Source organism: Triturus cristatus, chromosome 9, assembly GCF_964204655.1.
Source record: "Triturus cristatus chromosome 9, aTriCri1.1, whole genome shotgun sequence".
In the NCBI taxonomy this organism is placed as follows: Eukaryota; Metazoa; Chordata; class Amphibia; order Caudata; family Salamandridae; genus Triturus; species Triturus cristatus.
Genome location: NC_140592.1, coordinates 565,149,246 through 565,163,473, shown reverse-complemented (window position 1 = coordinate 565,163,473; position 14,228 = coordinate 565,149,246). Strand labels below are relative to the sequence as shown.

Below are 14,228 nucleotides of genomic sequence, written 5' to 3'. Positions count from 1 at the left end.
GATGTAAACCTACATACGCTTTAGTGGGATCTCTGGTAAGTAGGGCGGTAAGGAGGGTGTGCTCTTTAAAGCCCTAATGTAGCTTTCATGTGCAATGGGTACTAGCTTATTGGAGGTGTTTGGTTGGATTGTTTTAGGAATGAAAAGTTGGCGAACAAAGTAATGCACAGCTCTTGTGTCAGTCAGTCTCACCTCGACAAGAAAATGCCCAGTAGGCCAAAGGTTAGGCCACATGCTAGGTAATAGTGTTTCAAGTCCGGTGCTTCGGGGCCTTCCAGTTCTGTCTGAAGTTTGTGCTTGGACAGGGCAACTCTACGCCACGCAGTGCTGCTATGAGGTGGCCCAACATGGTATTTAGTGTGTGGGATAGGTATTTAGGGATTGAAATGGGGAGGTTGGTACAGGAGTAGAGTAGTCTTGGCAGCATCACCATTTTTGCCAGAGCAGCGCAACCTTGTACTGTGAGAGGAGAAGAGTGCCAGAATGTGGCCTGCGTTCAGAGGTAAGACACCGGCTTCTTCAGGTTCCCGTCAAGCCTATCTTCATTGGAATGTCAGGTGTTTATGCCAAAGTAATCGAACGTGTAAGCATCCCATTCCATCGGATGTTCAATAACCATAATCGCTTGTGTTGGGCTCTTGGGGCTCAGGGAGAACAGGCGTGATTTCATTCGTTTCACTGTCAGTCTCAAAGCCAGTTTAAACGCTTGAGGGATGCACGCTGCTGAGTCCACTCCTCCTTGGATAGCTCTGAAGTAAATCAAGTGATCGTCCTCATAGGGAGATGCTATACGAGTCTTGTCTCCTAACAGTATGCCTCAATACTTTACCCTTTGTCGCAACACACCAAACATGTATTCCCAATCAAACATTTCAAAAGCTTTTTCTAGGTCTAATACTAGGAGGACATAGTAGGGGCACTGTGATACACTTCTCTAAGAACCTATGTAATCAGCGAATGTTGAGGGACTTGGATCTAACAGGGTATAAACCCATTTTGGTCAGAGCGGATCAGTTCTGGTTTGGTGTTCAGTAGTCAAATTGTCAAGATTTTACTCAGGATTTTGTAATTGTTGCCCAGCAATGCTAGGGGTTGTCTATAGGATGTGACATCGAGTGAATCTTAACCTGGTTTGTGCAGAACAACTAAGAGAAATTCCCACTTGAAAGGGGGTAGCAGCCCCTCTGTGCATGCCACATTTTAATTCAGCGAGTTTTGCTATCAGTGAATCGGAATAGGTTTTAAAAATTTTAACCGGGAGGACGACTACAGCAGGTGTTTTGCTTGATGCAGAGTCACATATAGCATAGCAAATTTCGTGTTTCATGATAGGGCTATCAAGGGTATCAATCTGTGCAACAGTCAGTATGGGCACGGTCACGTTATTTAAGAAGTCCTTGATGCGAGTCAGGGAGTAGGAGATCTCATGACAATAAAGGGCTCGTAGTGAGCTTACAAAGCAGCGAGGATCATCTTTTGGGAGTGAGCCAGGATGTCTGTGGAAATGCGGATAGTAGGAATAGGAGTATTGGCCACATCTTGCTTAATTAGCCAGGCAAGAAGCCGAGCCAATTTATTCCCCTTCGCATGTGCTTTCACAAGTTGGCTCTTATAATTAAGGCACTGCAGGGATCCGATTAACTGGGCATGTTTGTCTTAAGCAGTAAGTGGTTCTTGTTTGGCTCTACTGCGGCTTGAGCTCTGGCCACCAAACGGATACACTGTGCACGCACCACAGACTTAAAGGCATTCCACTCAATGAGTCGGGTGAACGCAGTACCTCTGCTCTTCTCAAAGTTTCAGGTGACGTACTTACGAATAGTCATGGGAATGGCTTGGTCTTCCACTGTTGTGGGTTGAAGCCACCATGTTGGGATCGGGGAGGGGTGGTGTCTCCAGACAAAGTGTAGTAATATTGGGATAGAGTCAGAGATAGTTTTGGCGAGATATTCTGAGGTCTTGTAGTGGCCTGTATAGAGTGGCATCACAGCAAGCAATCTAAGCGAACGTGTAGATCGTCTGATGGTGGTCAGAAGGAATATTCTAATGTGGCAGGGTGAAGAGATATCCAAATGTCTGTGACAGCCATATGTCAGCCATTGTGCGAATTTTGTGACTGTGTTAATTGTAGGCATGTGTAGGAGTGGAGGATTTATGTGTCAATGGGGTAACCCGATAGACCACTGGACTCTGGTCTATCAAACGAAACGTTTAGACACAAACGAAAATTCATAGTGGAGCTATTTTACAAAATGTCATTGAACACATGTGTCGGCAATGCATACATTTATGACAACACCTGATAGTAGATGCGATGAATGACTGTGATTTAATCAGTTCAACAAGTTTTTGGTCAAAGGATCAACAATTCAAATGACAGTAATATTTGTCAACATCAGCATTTTAGTTAAAACAGGTGCAAATAGGGTGACGGTGCAATTGGGATCAGTGCAAGTGATGTGCAAGGATAAGGTAGTGCATATAGATACATCCACAATACATTTAGGGACCTATTCAGCCAGTCTACTGGCAAAACCAACAAATGCAACACCATAAACAAAGAAAACAGTTATAGAATCATTGTCAATCCGGTTTGTTGTGGAGGGAAAAAGAGAAAGTCAACGTTTCGACCCCTGTTAGAACCAGAAAAGTGAATGTCTTGGAAGCGGGGTCTTCTTCAGGACCAAGAGATAGAGGGGGGTAGGGGGTTGTGCACCTACGGACAATAATGAGGATTAATAAGGTGTGTCTAAAATGGGAACGAATCTACTAGACAGAAATCAGATCATCAATTACGAGCATCAGCAGGAGAATTGCGAGCTGGAAGGTGAGAGTGTGGGCCGGCGTGGCTCCTGGAGTGGGGGAGACGGAAAAAATAGGGGAGAGAAACACCTAGAGTCAAACTTTGCCCTAGAAGCTGAGGAGGATGAGATTGACATATACTTAAAAAACAAAGGTGAATGGGTACTCACCATTGAGGGTGGGGTCATAGGAGATGAGTGGCTATGGGCGTCTGATCAATCAGAAGAAGCAAAGGTTCAAACGTAACCAATGGCTGAGGGCAAAGGAGAGAACAGACCAAAAAACTCACGGTGTAAAAATGTGTATTAAATTTCAGTAAACGCGCGTTAAAAGAAAAGCAGAAAAGTGTCCATTAGTGAAAACAGCCACCCACTCAGTAGTTAACAGTGGCGACTTAGACTGACAGACAATGGCGACCGCCAAGGGGCAGGCACGCGAATTGGAACAGAGGCCGCGGCCACGGTCACCCACAACAAGGCCAGGGATGGGACAGAGCTCAACAACAGGGAATTAATCCTATCCAGAAGCAAGTGCGCTTTCCCCAAGAACATCATGGAGAAATCCAAACAAGACGTCGGGTATACCATTGGTAACTACCCCAAAGGATCCAATTATGAATCTGTATACCCATGAATTGACTAATGATGAGCACATGATCCTTAGTAAAGGTCTGTCGTATGTCCATACTAAATACCCCAATAAATTCAATCTCCAAACCGAATTACACCGTTCTTCCGGAAAATACTTCTGCAACACTATTTTCTGCATTCCCCACCCTGTCCTACTACGTCTTACACAGGACTACGAACTCCGTCTTCCTTCACACCCACTTCTCAGATGGTCTCCCATCGGATTCTTACCTATGAGAGTACTGTGCTCAAGGAAGTACTCAGGACCTGCTCAACTAAGAAGTATGTCAAGCACAATGTCACAAGTACCGAACGCAAAGTCTTGGAAGATCTCAATAATAATCGCTCTATCGTCATCAAACCGCGGACAAGGGTGGAGCCATTGTGGTACAGCGCGTGGAGGACTACAAGAGGGAAATCTACTCCCAACTGAGCGATGGTGTGAGCTACAACCCTACCAAGAGGATCAGTACTATGATCTTACGGATAACGGATAATGGGGTTGAACAGGGCTTCCTCTCGGATTTGGAATTTCACTATCTAAATCAGAAGCAACCACGCCTCCCAACCATCTATACTTTACCTAAAGTTCACAAAAATATGGAACGACCACCTGGGAGCCCGATCGTCTCGGGGTGTGGTTCGATCCTAGAACCCTTGTGCAAATACGTCGATTTTTTCCTGAAACCGCTGGCTGAAAAAACTACGTGATACCATGCAAGTCATCAATCTGGTTGATGGGATGCCTTTTAATCCAGCCACTCAAATCCTCGTCACGATGGACATCGTCTCGCTGTATACTAGCATCCCACAACAACATGCACTCCAAGTGATGCTGAAACATCTGAACACAAGGATACAACCCGTATATGTCCCAACTGAGATCATCATCCAACTACTCGAAATAGCAATGACTCAAAACTTTTTATATTTCCAGAGCGACTACTTCATGCAGACAAAGGGTGTTGCGATGGAGGCTAGCTTCGCACCAGACCTGGCTATTCTGTATATGGATGACTTTGAGCAAACCTATATCAATAACATCTTGAGCCCTTTCAAAGAGCAGGTCTCTTATTGGAAACGTTACATCGATGACGTCCTTATGATTTGGACAGGCAGCGACTTGGAACTCGGAAACTTCTTCAAGTGGCTTAATGAGAGATCTGTGGATATCCAGTTCACTATCCACCATGACAAGTCCGCTATTGACTTTCTTGATATATCCATCAAGGCCACAGGTGATTGTTTGTACACCACCCTTTACCGTAAGCCTACGGAAAGGAACACCTTAATCAGATATGGAAGCCATCATCCCCGGGGCCTGCGGGACAATCTTCCATTCGGACAGTTCCTCAGGATCAGGAGGAACTGTACTCAGAAAGAGGACTTCTTCAATGAATCAGATGATCTTATTTGCAGATTGGTTGAACGTGGCTACACTAAACGGCTGGTCAAGCGGGCCAGAAAAAGAGCTTGGCATAATCACAGAGAGACTCTTCTCACCCCTAAAGACTGACCTGAGGACTTTGACAGGTTGATTTGTGTTACGACCTTCAACACACGTAGCAATGAAATCCGCCACATTGTCAACAAACATTGGCATCTTGTGGCGGGCGAGTTGCAGCTTCTAGAACCTCCCATGCATTCATTCAAGAAAGGGAAAAATGTACGTGAGCATGTGGTCAAATCTTTCTTGGACGTACCTCCTAAACCCACCATCGAAGCAATGTGGCAACTCCCAGCCCCAATGGGCTATGTCAAGTGTGGGAAGTGCAAAGCGTGTAGCCTTACCATTGAAACCAAGACATTCCAACATAGTAACTGTACAGCGGACCTCAAAACACTTACCAACTGCAATACTAAGAATGTAATTTACGCTATTATCTGCCCCTGTAACAAAATCTATATAGGTCAGACCACACAGAAGGTTAAGTGCCGGATACTTCAGCATTGCAGCAGGATAAGATGTGGCACAATGGGAGCCCCCTTGGTCGACCATTTTCAGTCATTGAATCATCCCCCGGAGTCCATGAAATGGCTGGTCATTGAAGCCATCACGTTGGGTATCAGGGGCGGTGACATATGCTCAATTCTCAACATCAGAGAATGCAAATGGATGGATCGCTTCAGGTCTGTCCAAAATGGCCTTAACGAACTAGATGTAACATATGCCCAACTATCTTTATTAAATAGCACCTAGGACCCACGCAATCTATTTGGGCTTGGACCTGGAACCTTTCACACTAGGGCACTGCGATAGCACGCTTCTTGCCAAAATTTTAAGATGGTATCAATACGATATTTGTTTCCAGATACCACATGACACATTAAACACTATATTCACACCTTGCGATAGGCTATCTAGCCCCTTTTCCCACTACTAGTTTGCATGCTGCCTTACAAGTAGGATTACCGTTATTACCAAATGATTCCACCTAATAAAATACGTATTTTTCTGTTACAGCACTACACAATAGGATTTACATCTAACCCGTGCATCATGCTGCCATACTATGACAACATGACTGTTTGCCCACGACTAGATTGTACGCTGCTATGCAGTTAGTAATTTCTAATACCCGGGAACTTGCCCACATGTTTAGACTCCGAAACTCTGTAACAAGAAAACTGACGATTTTTCATTTATATTTGTACTGCTCTTTAATATTCTTTATTATCCGTGTTTTGAACAGCCCATAATCATTATTTTATTCTGACATTACAAAGTTGTTTCAATGTATATTTCATTGTTTACCATTGAGCAAATCACGCTAGATAATCTTTACAGTTATCTCAGAGTTCCTTTGTTCCCTAATCGGTGAAACGAACTACCACAATCTTTTCAAGCTTGACTGCCTCACTCGGGGATCGTTTAATCAGCCCTCACTCAACATCAGTCAGCTACGCTAGACTGTACTGAAACGTACATGACTTGCACGTTCACACAAGGTATTTAACCGGCCACGTGACACCCTCCAGGGTTAGCTGTCAGATGCATCGATGCTGCCCCAGAGGTATGTCACGCTCCTGCCGCGCGTTTGCCTTCCTTTCATTTCATTAACTCTTGTGAGCCATGGCTTTTTCACGTAAATCTGCTATTCAAACCCCGTCCCCCTGCCTGTCTTCACAATCACGCTTGGAAACTCTACCATGACACTTTGACCTGCCACGCGTTTAATTTACAGACATTGCTTTACATGAGCGGGTTCGGATTTCTATCCAGATGCGCTTTGCCTCTCACGTTTTTTTCCTGGAAAACCGTAGGCATTTAGTTATAACGCAGTTAATTTATTTTTGGTTTTTTTCAAATTTCCGGTTCTCAAACGTGTGTGTTGCTTAATTTATTCACCGCATACGTTGTCAAGCTTTTAATGCTCAGGCATATTTACTATGTTTTCCAGCCTAGTTGGGACAGTTGTTCCATCAACTCATTTTACGGGCCACACACTATGTAGGTTCTCTTATTGTAATTTCTGTCAATCAACGTCGCCACTGTTAACTACTGAGTGGGCGGCTGTTTTCCCTAATGGCCACTTTTCTGCTTTTCTTTTAACGCACGTTTACTGAAATTTAATACACATTTTTACACCGTGATTTTTTTGGTCTGTTCTCTCCTTTGCCCTCCCTCAGCCATTGGTAACATTTGAACCTTTGCTTCTCCTTCTGATTGATCAGACGCCCATAGCCACTCATCTCCTATGGTGCATGACCCCACCCTCAATGGTGAGTGCCCATTCACCTTAGGTTTTTAAGTATATGTCAATCTCATCCTCCTCAGCTTCTAGGGCAAAGTTTGAATCTAGATGTTTCGCTCCCCTTTTTTCCGTCTCTCCCACCCCAGGAGCCACGTCGGCCCACACTCTCACCTTAAAGCTCGAAATTCTCCTGCTGATGCTGGTAATTGATGTTCTGATTTCTGTCTAGTAGATTTGTTCCCATTTTAGACACACCTTATTAATCCTCATTATTGTCCGTAGGTGCACAGCCCCCTACCCCTCTCTATCTCTTGGTCCTGAAGAAGACCCCGCTTCCAAGACATTCACTTTGCTGGTTCTAACAGGGGTCGAAACGTCGACTTTCTCTTTTTCCCTCCACAACAAACCAGATTGACAGTGATTCTATAACTGTTTTCTTTGTTTATGTTGTTGCATTTGTTGGTTTTGCCAGTAGACTGGCTGGATAGGTCCCTAAATGTATTGTGGATGTATCTATTTGCACTACTTTACCCTTGCACATCACTTGCACTGATCCCAATTGCACCTGTCACCCCATTTGCACCAGTTTTAACTAAAATGCTGATGTTGACATGTATTTCTGTCATTTGAATTGTTGATCCTTTGACCAAAAACTTGTTGAACTGATTAAATTACAGTCATTCATCGCATCTACTATCAGGTGTTGTCATAAATTTATATGCATTGCCGACACATGTGTTCTCTGACATTTTGTAAACTATTTCCACTGTGACTTTTTGTTTGTGTACCATAGGAGTGGAGGATGTCAGCAGTCTCGGAGGACATCTGAAACATAGTTAAAGTGCCCCTTATAATCCAGGGAAGGTGAGCCCATTGGTGAGTTGTAGCTAGGTAAGATAGGAACCGAGATTAGCCTGTGTTGGGGTGTACACGCTGCCCAATGGGATTGTAGTGGCATCCAAGGTAGCCTCCACTAAGATGCAGTGCCCTTCCAGATCAGTCACTGTGGTTATGCATTTAAAGGATACCTTGAACTGTTTTGTTCCTGGGTTAGGCTATGTAGCAACGCTGCACATTTTCTAACATTGCCCTCTTTCTGCACAATAACACCTTCCAATAACCTTTTGCACATATTTGCATGCGGGACAATGCTGGATTAGTTTTTCTGAAACTACTTTGCTTACACAATTTGCTTTGCAGAACATTATTACGATGCCTCGAACATTGAGTACTAGGCCTCTTTACACGCTGTTCAATGTTGTTCTATTTTCATCCACGGGGTGCAAGGCTATTTCCAAACCCATAACAATGCTAATTTGTATGTACATCGCATGGATGCTTTTCATAAATAAACAAGCATTTCCGGGGGATAGCAGAGGAGACACTTCAGCTGACATCGATAGATCCCTGCATGCTGATGCTTTGTCAAGCAGCTGCCTAATATCCCTGTGAGGGGTGTCCAGTTCATGATCTGTTTTAAATGCTTGCATGTATACACTGTCTTTAGCACCATGGTTGAACTATACTTTCTATTTACTATGTTGGTGCTTGTAATCACTTTCATATGCTTCTGTCTATTGATTGTCACAGCATATGTAAATATATTGAAAATGTCCCATTGTGCATTCTCTCTATACTTCTCTGAGAACAAGAGAGCACGAGTGACTGAGCGAAAGGGTTCTAGATCTGTTGCCACAATCCCTGAGGGGTCTGAGTTGTCATGTTCAGCGGTTGCCAGAAACCATTCGCTCCCTGTTTGGGTTAAGAGGGCTTATGGTCGCACTGTGAGCTGGCTGGTGTCTTGGCCAACATATACTACGGGGGTGCATGGAATCAGTCTAGGCACGTCACCCAAGGTTTATGTTACCACAAACATGCAGATCCTTCCAATTAGTGGGAACTACACGACAGAGCTTAATCCATAGGAGTATTTCCCTGGAGTAGCTGGAGTATCTGGTGCAGAGCTTGGGCCCCTCGTTTTTAGTGAGGTGCATCTCTGGCAAAAAGGCAACATTGGTGCCCCAGAGATTTAGGAAGGCATGAATATCATGCTGGTTCTTGGCAGAATTAATTCCAGGAACATTCAACATGATGCATGTCAGCTGAACAATATTAGGTGGTAGAGGATGAAGTCAAGGTAGGCACCCCCAAAGCATGGTATTGGATTACATGCCAGTTTCTGCTGGATTGTATAGCTAGACATACATGTGTCATGCATTAAAGAGTTGGGATCAGGCACAAAAATATAAAATTCCCAACTCCCTCCCCCAGGGCCGCAGATTGAGGTCTGGCCACCCAAATAGTGAACAAACAGTAGCATGTTAATAATATCTGGTAGTAGAACCGTTAAAGGCTTGTAGGAGGTAGAGGTGGCACAAGGCTAAATGGCTACCAGGGAGTCCCGGGTGATCCGCCAAAGAGATGAGTGTTAAGGAGAAGTGTGGTCAACCAGCTCCTGTCTGAGTAGGATGTCTTGTAGCAGGCAACATCTTAACATGGTGGCAGCTCCTGGGAACCTTAAGGATCCATTGGGCGGCGGGGAGGGGGTGTAGGGGGGGGGGTCACATATCATGGCTCACAAGAAAGATAGCAGGTAATGGGAGACACTATGTAGGGTGTTCCATGAGAGCATCGTATATCATGGGCGATAGTCTTTTAAGGAGCAGGGAAACTCATGATGTAGAGAGAGTAGAGGAGCACAGTTTCAGTAAAGAGAGTGGGTGTTGGTGTTTAGGAGCATTTATCCGTCACAGGCCTGGCTTCCATATAGGTTCACCTCCGGTCAGTCGCTTTGTGGGTGATAGCCGGCTGTATCATCAAGGGGAGCTCGACTGTGAGCCATGTGAGTCTTTATCTGAGGAAGAGTCGGAGTTATCTGGTGGTGAGGTGTGATCCAGGCCACGCAGGCGAGAAGCGGTGGACAAAGCTGCAATTCCCTCCAGTTGTGGTCGTTGCGGCGAGGGAGCACCAGATGTGGATTTGACAGACGGGGTTCCGCTGCAGGTTCCAATACCCCCGTGGCTTAATCTATGCCGGGTGCTGTCTGTTTTCACAGGTGTGTTTTGGTGTTGTTCCAACGAGTCCTCAGCATCTATTGGATCTGTGAAAAAATAGGTGTGCTGGTCGGCTATGATTTTCAGTTTGGTGGGGAATAGCAAGGAATATTTGTGGCCTTTTTTCGCCCAGAAAAGAAGCGTGGCAGTGGTGAACTGCGATGATATAGTCTGGAAAGATCATGATATGGGCGATATCATAGGACAGTTGATCAGTTTGTCTGGCCACTTGTAGGATCACATTTTTGTCCTTGTAATTTAGAATCCTGGCTACCATCGGTCTTGGAATGGCTTTTGGTGGGCAGCGTTGGGAAAGCACTTGATTCGCATGCTTAACGGCAAAGAATGAGAATAGTCCGTGGGAGTAATCGGGTAGAGAGCCAGCTCTCAATGAAAGATGGAGTAAGCACCCTCTGGAAGGCCAAACATTCGGATGCTGTTGTATAGGAAGCGTCCCACCAGGTCTCGCCCCCCGTCCCTCCAAGAAACCTATGCGTGCCATGAGGTCTTGTATCTGTTACACAAGTTCCAACCACTGTGGCTGGAGGTCCTGGAGAGCAAGTTTGCTATTCTGTACTCAGTCAGTTTTTGCTGATTGCCATGGAGTAGGCTGCGGTCTGATGCTATGGTGTCTATTTTGTTCTCCGGGACTGAGCGAGTTTCAGCTATTGCTTGGAGGATCTGGTCCAGCTTTGACACTGGGAGATGTCATCAGTTGGTTCTATTGTCGCTGACATTCCCAAGTCTGCATGTGGAAGAGGATCTTCCATTGTGGAGGAGGGAGTGGGTAGGTGGAGGGCTCTCTCAGTCTTGTGTCTCCCCATCTGTGGAGGGAGCAAGGCGACTGTGGGGCAACCAACCAGTGCACCAGAACATAAAAGAGATGTACAAGAATGGTGGTGTACAGTGTTCATCTGTGTCACAGTAGTGGGGGAGTTGGAAGGACCCGCCTTACTCCCAGCACGGAAGGGTGACTGAGTTTGTGGCCAAGGACGTACAAGCAGTTCCCCCCCCATACAGCTTGGGTATTGTGTCCCTGGAGCACCTCCCTTGCTGCTACAGTTTGCCTTAATTGCGTGGAGGAAAGCAGAAGGGGGCACAGACCAGAGACAGCTTGTCAAGGCCTTCCATATCCAGCAAGCAGATGAGGAGGTGGTCACCAATCCCGGGCCAGGCGATAACCAGAGTCCAATCATGCAGATGCTCAGTCCTGGCTGTGAGGCAAGCGTGGAGAAAGTCTACTGTACTCAGTTTGCCACGGAAGCACTTGATCCAAAGGAGATCTGCAGTCCCTCACCTCTGTACAGTGTAGGGGCCCAACGTGCCCATTGCAGGTTGCAGACAGCGCATCTAGAAGAGCAATTTGCTGCAGGGTAGCTGGTGGAAGCAGTAAAAGGTGCTTGGATCGGATCGGTCAATCCCAGTGGTCGAAGGGTGGGGTCAATTACCCCATGTTCAACAGGAGCGTCAGGAAGCCCTCTTGGTGGCTGCCCCTGACCAGCCCATGCAAACCCCATGGCCCGATCGTGCAGTCAAGCAAGACTCTCTCATAGGGTGAGGCGGAGAGGAGCTGTTGGACATCGTAAATCAATCAATCACGGGTTTGTTAAGAGCGACTACTCACCCGTAAGGGTCTCAAGGCGCTGAGGAGGAGGGAAGGTGCAGGTTCCAGTCCATCAAGAAGGGAGACTGTCGAAGAGCCAAGTTTTGAGGTTTTCTCGTGAAGATGGGGAGTGATGTCTGCCTGAGGTGGAGCGGCAGGGCGTTCCATGCTCTGGCCGCGAGGAAAGAGAAGGATGCGGCCTCCTGATCAGGTCTTTCTGGCGCGGGGAACCACGGCGTAGGAGAGATGGGCTGATCGTAGGGTTCTTTGGGGTGCGTGGAAGTTGATTTGGCTGTTCAGGTATGCTGGTCCGGTGTTGTGGAGGGCTTTGTGTCCGTGGGTGAGAATCTTGAAGGTGATTCTAGCCTTGATGGGGAGCCAGTGGAGTGTGCGCAGGTGTTGGGAGATGTGGAAGTGTCGTGGTAGGTTGAGGACCAGTCTTGCGGTGGCGTTCTGGATGTTTTGTAGGGTGAGGTTTTTGTTTATTCCGGCTTAGAGTGCGTTGCCGTAGTCGAGTCTGCTGGTGACGAGGGCGTGGGTGACGGTTTTTCTGTGCTCGAGGGGAATCGTTTTGAAGGTCTTACGTAGGAGGCGGAGTATGTGGAAGCAGGAGGATGTGACAGAGTTGATCTGGCGGTCCATTTTGAGCTCGGAGTCTAGGATGATTCCCAGGTTGCATGTGTGGTCCGTGGGGGTGTCGTTCCAGGCATCGGGGGGTGGGCCCATGATGAGTACTTCTGTTTTGTCGGTGTTGACTTGGAGGCAGCTGCTTTTCATCCATTGGGCGACAGCTTCCATGCCTTCTTGCAAGTTGTCTTTGGCTGCGCTGCCTTCGTTAGATAGGGAGAGGATAAGTTGGGTGTCGTCTGCGTATGAAACAATGTTGAGTCCGTGGGTTTTGACGATGTGGGAGAGAGGAGCCATGTAGACGTTGAAGAGCGTTGGGCTGAGGAGGACCCCTGGGGACTCCGCAGGTGGTTGGTGTAGGGTCCGAGAGGAAAAGGGGGAGTCTGACCCGCTGCGTTCTGCTGGAGAGGAAAGAGTAGATCCAGTGGAGGGCCTTGTCCCAGATACCTGCTTTGTGGAGTCTGCGTATTAGGGTGCGGTGGGATACCGTGTCAAAGGTCGCTGAGAGGTCGAGGAGGATGAGGGCTACTGTTTCTCCTATGTCCAGTAGGGAGCGGATGTCGTCTGTTGTGGCGAGGAGGGCGGTTTCTGTGCTGTGGTTTTTTCCGAAGCTGGATTGTGACGGGTCGAGGATGCTGCGCTCTTCGATGAAGGTGGCGAGTATGCTGTTGATGGCTTTCTCAATGACTTTCGCTGGGAACGGGAGATGGGAGATGGGTCTGTAGTTTTGAAGTCGATGGGGTCCGCCGAGGGCTTCTTCAGGAGGGGGTTGATCTCGGCATGTTTCCAGTCATCGGGGGAAGGTGGCGTTCACCAGGGAGAGGTTGATGGTATGGGGAAGTATGGGTGCGATAGTGTCGGCGGCTTTGTTGAAAATGTGGTGGGGGCTGGGGTCCGTGGGGGCCCCGGAGTGGGTTGACTTCATCCTCTTCAGTGTGTCTTCGGTGGTGAGGGCTGAAAATCGTTGGCTTCAGGGTGTCGGGGTGGCTGGTGGGGGTTCCATGTGTTGGTTGTCTTCGTCGAAGTTGTCGTAGATGTTTTTGATTTTGCGGTGGAAGAAGGTACTCAAACTAAGATGTTGCAGCACAATATTCCATTTGGCGAGGCATGGGCCTGGTCCATCTATTGCAGGATGCGGCCCTGTAGGGAAGCAATACAATGAAGGAGACTCAGCAGCATCGGTTGATTGCGAGGAGACGCCTGGAGCACTGCAGGTAGTGAAGGCAGTACCACAAGTGTATAGAGAATGGTGGGCTCTGGTTCTGCCTTGATGGTGGAGGATGTGCAGGCCCAGTCGGGAGCTCATTTAGTGAGTAGCGAACATCTTACGGTTCAGTATCCACCTTTGGGGGCAGATACAGCCCACCTCCTAGTTACCTGTTCTAAAATTCAAGTTTAACGGAACCAGTTTTTAGAGAAGTATATTACTAGGTTTTATTAGTTTTTAGTCTTTCCCTGTCTCCTAAGTTGATTAGTCTCGGATATTCCTCTGAAATTCCCTAGTGCCTAATAGTAACTGCTTATTGTCTTCTGGTTACTGAAATGCAAGGGCAAAGCTTAATCCTCAACCCACAGATGTTAGGGAATGATGGGCAAAATTAATTGGCATCTGGGGCATGGGAATAACTACCGTACAAAGCAATTAAGAACAAAAGACATCTGTTGAAAGTTTAGTGCTCTAATATCAAACTGATGTGAATACCTCTCCCTGGATACTTCAAGCAGTCTTGAGTTCTTTGATTTTTCTTGTTTCGGTCTCTTGTTTTGCTTTATCTTGCAACACGTTCCTAATACATTTGTTACATAATGTATATTTCGG

At 46.7% G+C, this 14,228-nt stretch overlaps 1 protein-coding gene across 1 annotated transcript in view; it reads right to left on the bottom strand.

Moving 5' to 3' along the window:
- The window catches only part of ERCC2 (ERCC excision repair 2, TFIIH core complex helicase subunit), a 1,160,844-nt gene that overhangs the window by 863,970 nt on the left and 282,646 nt on the right, over nt 1-14,228 (bottom strand). The gene's annotated exons all lie outside the window — the stretch shown is intronic.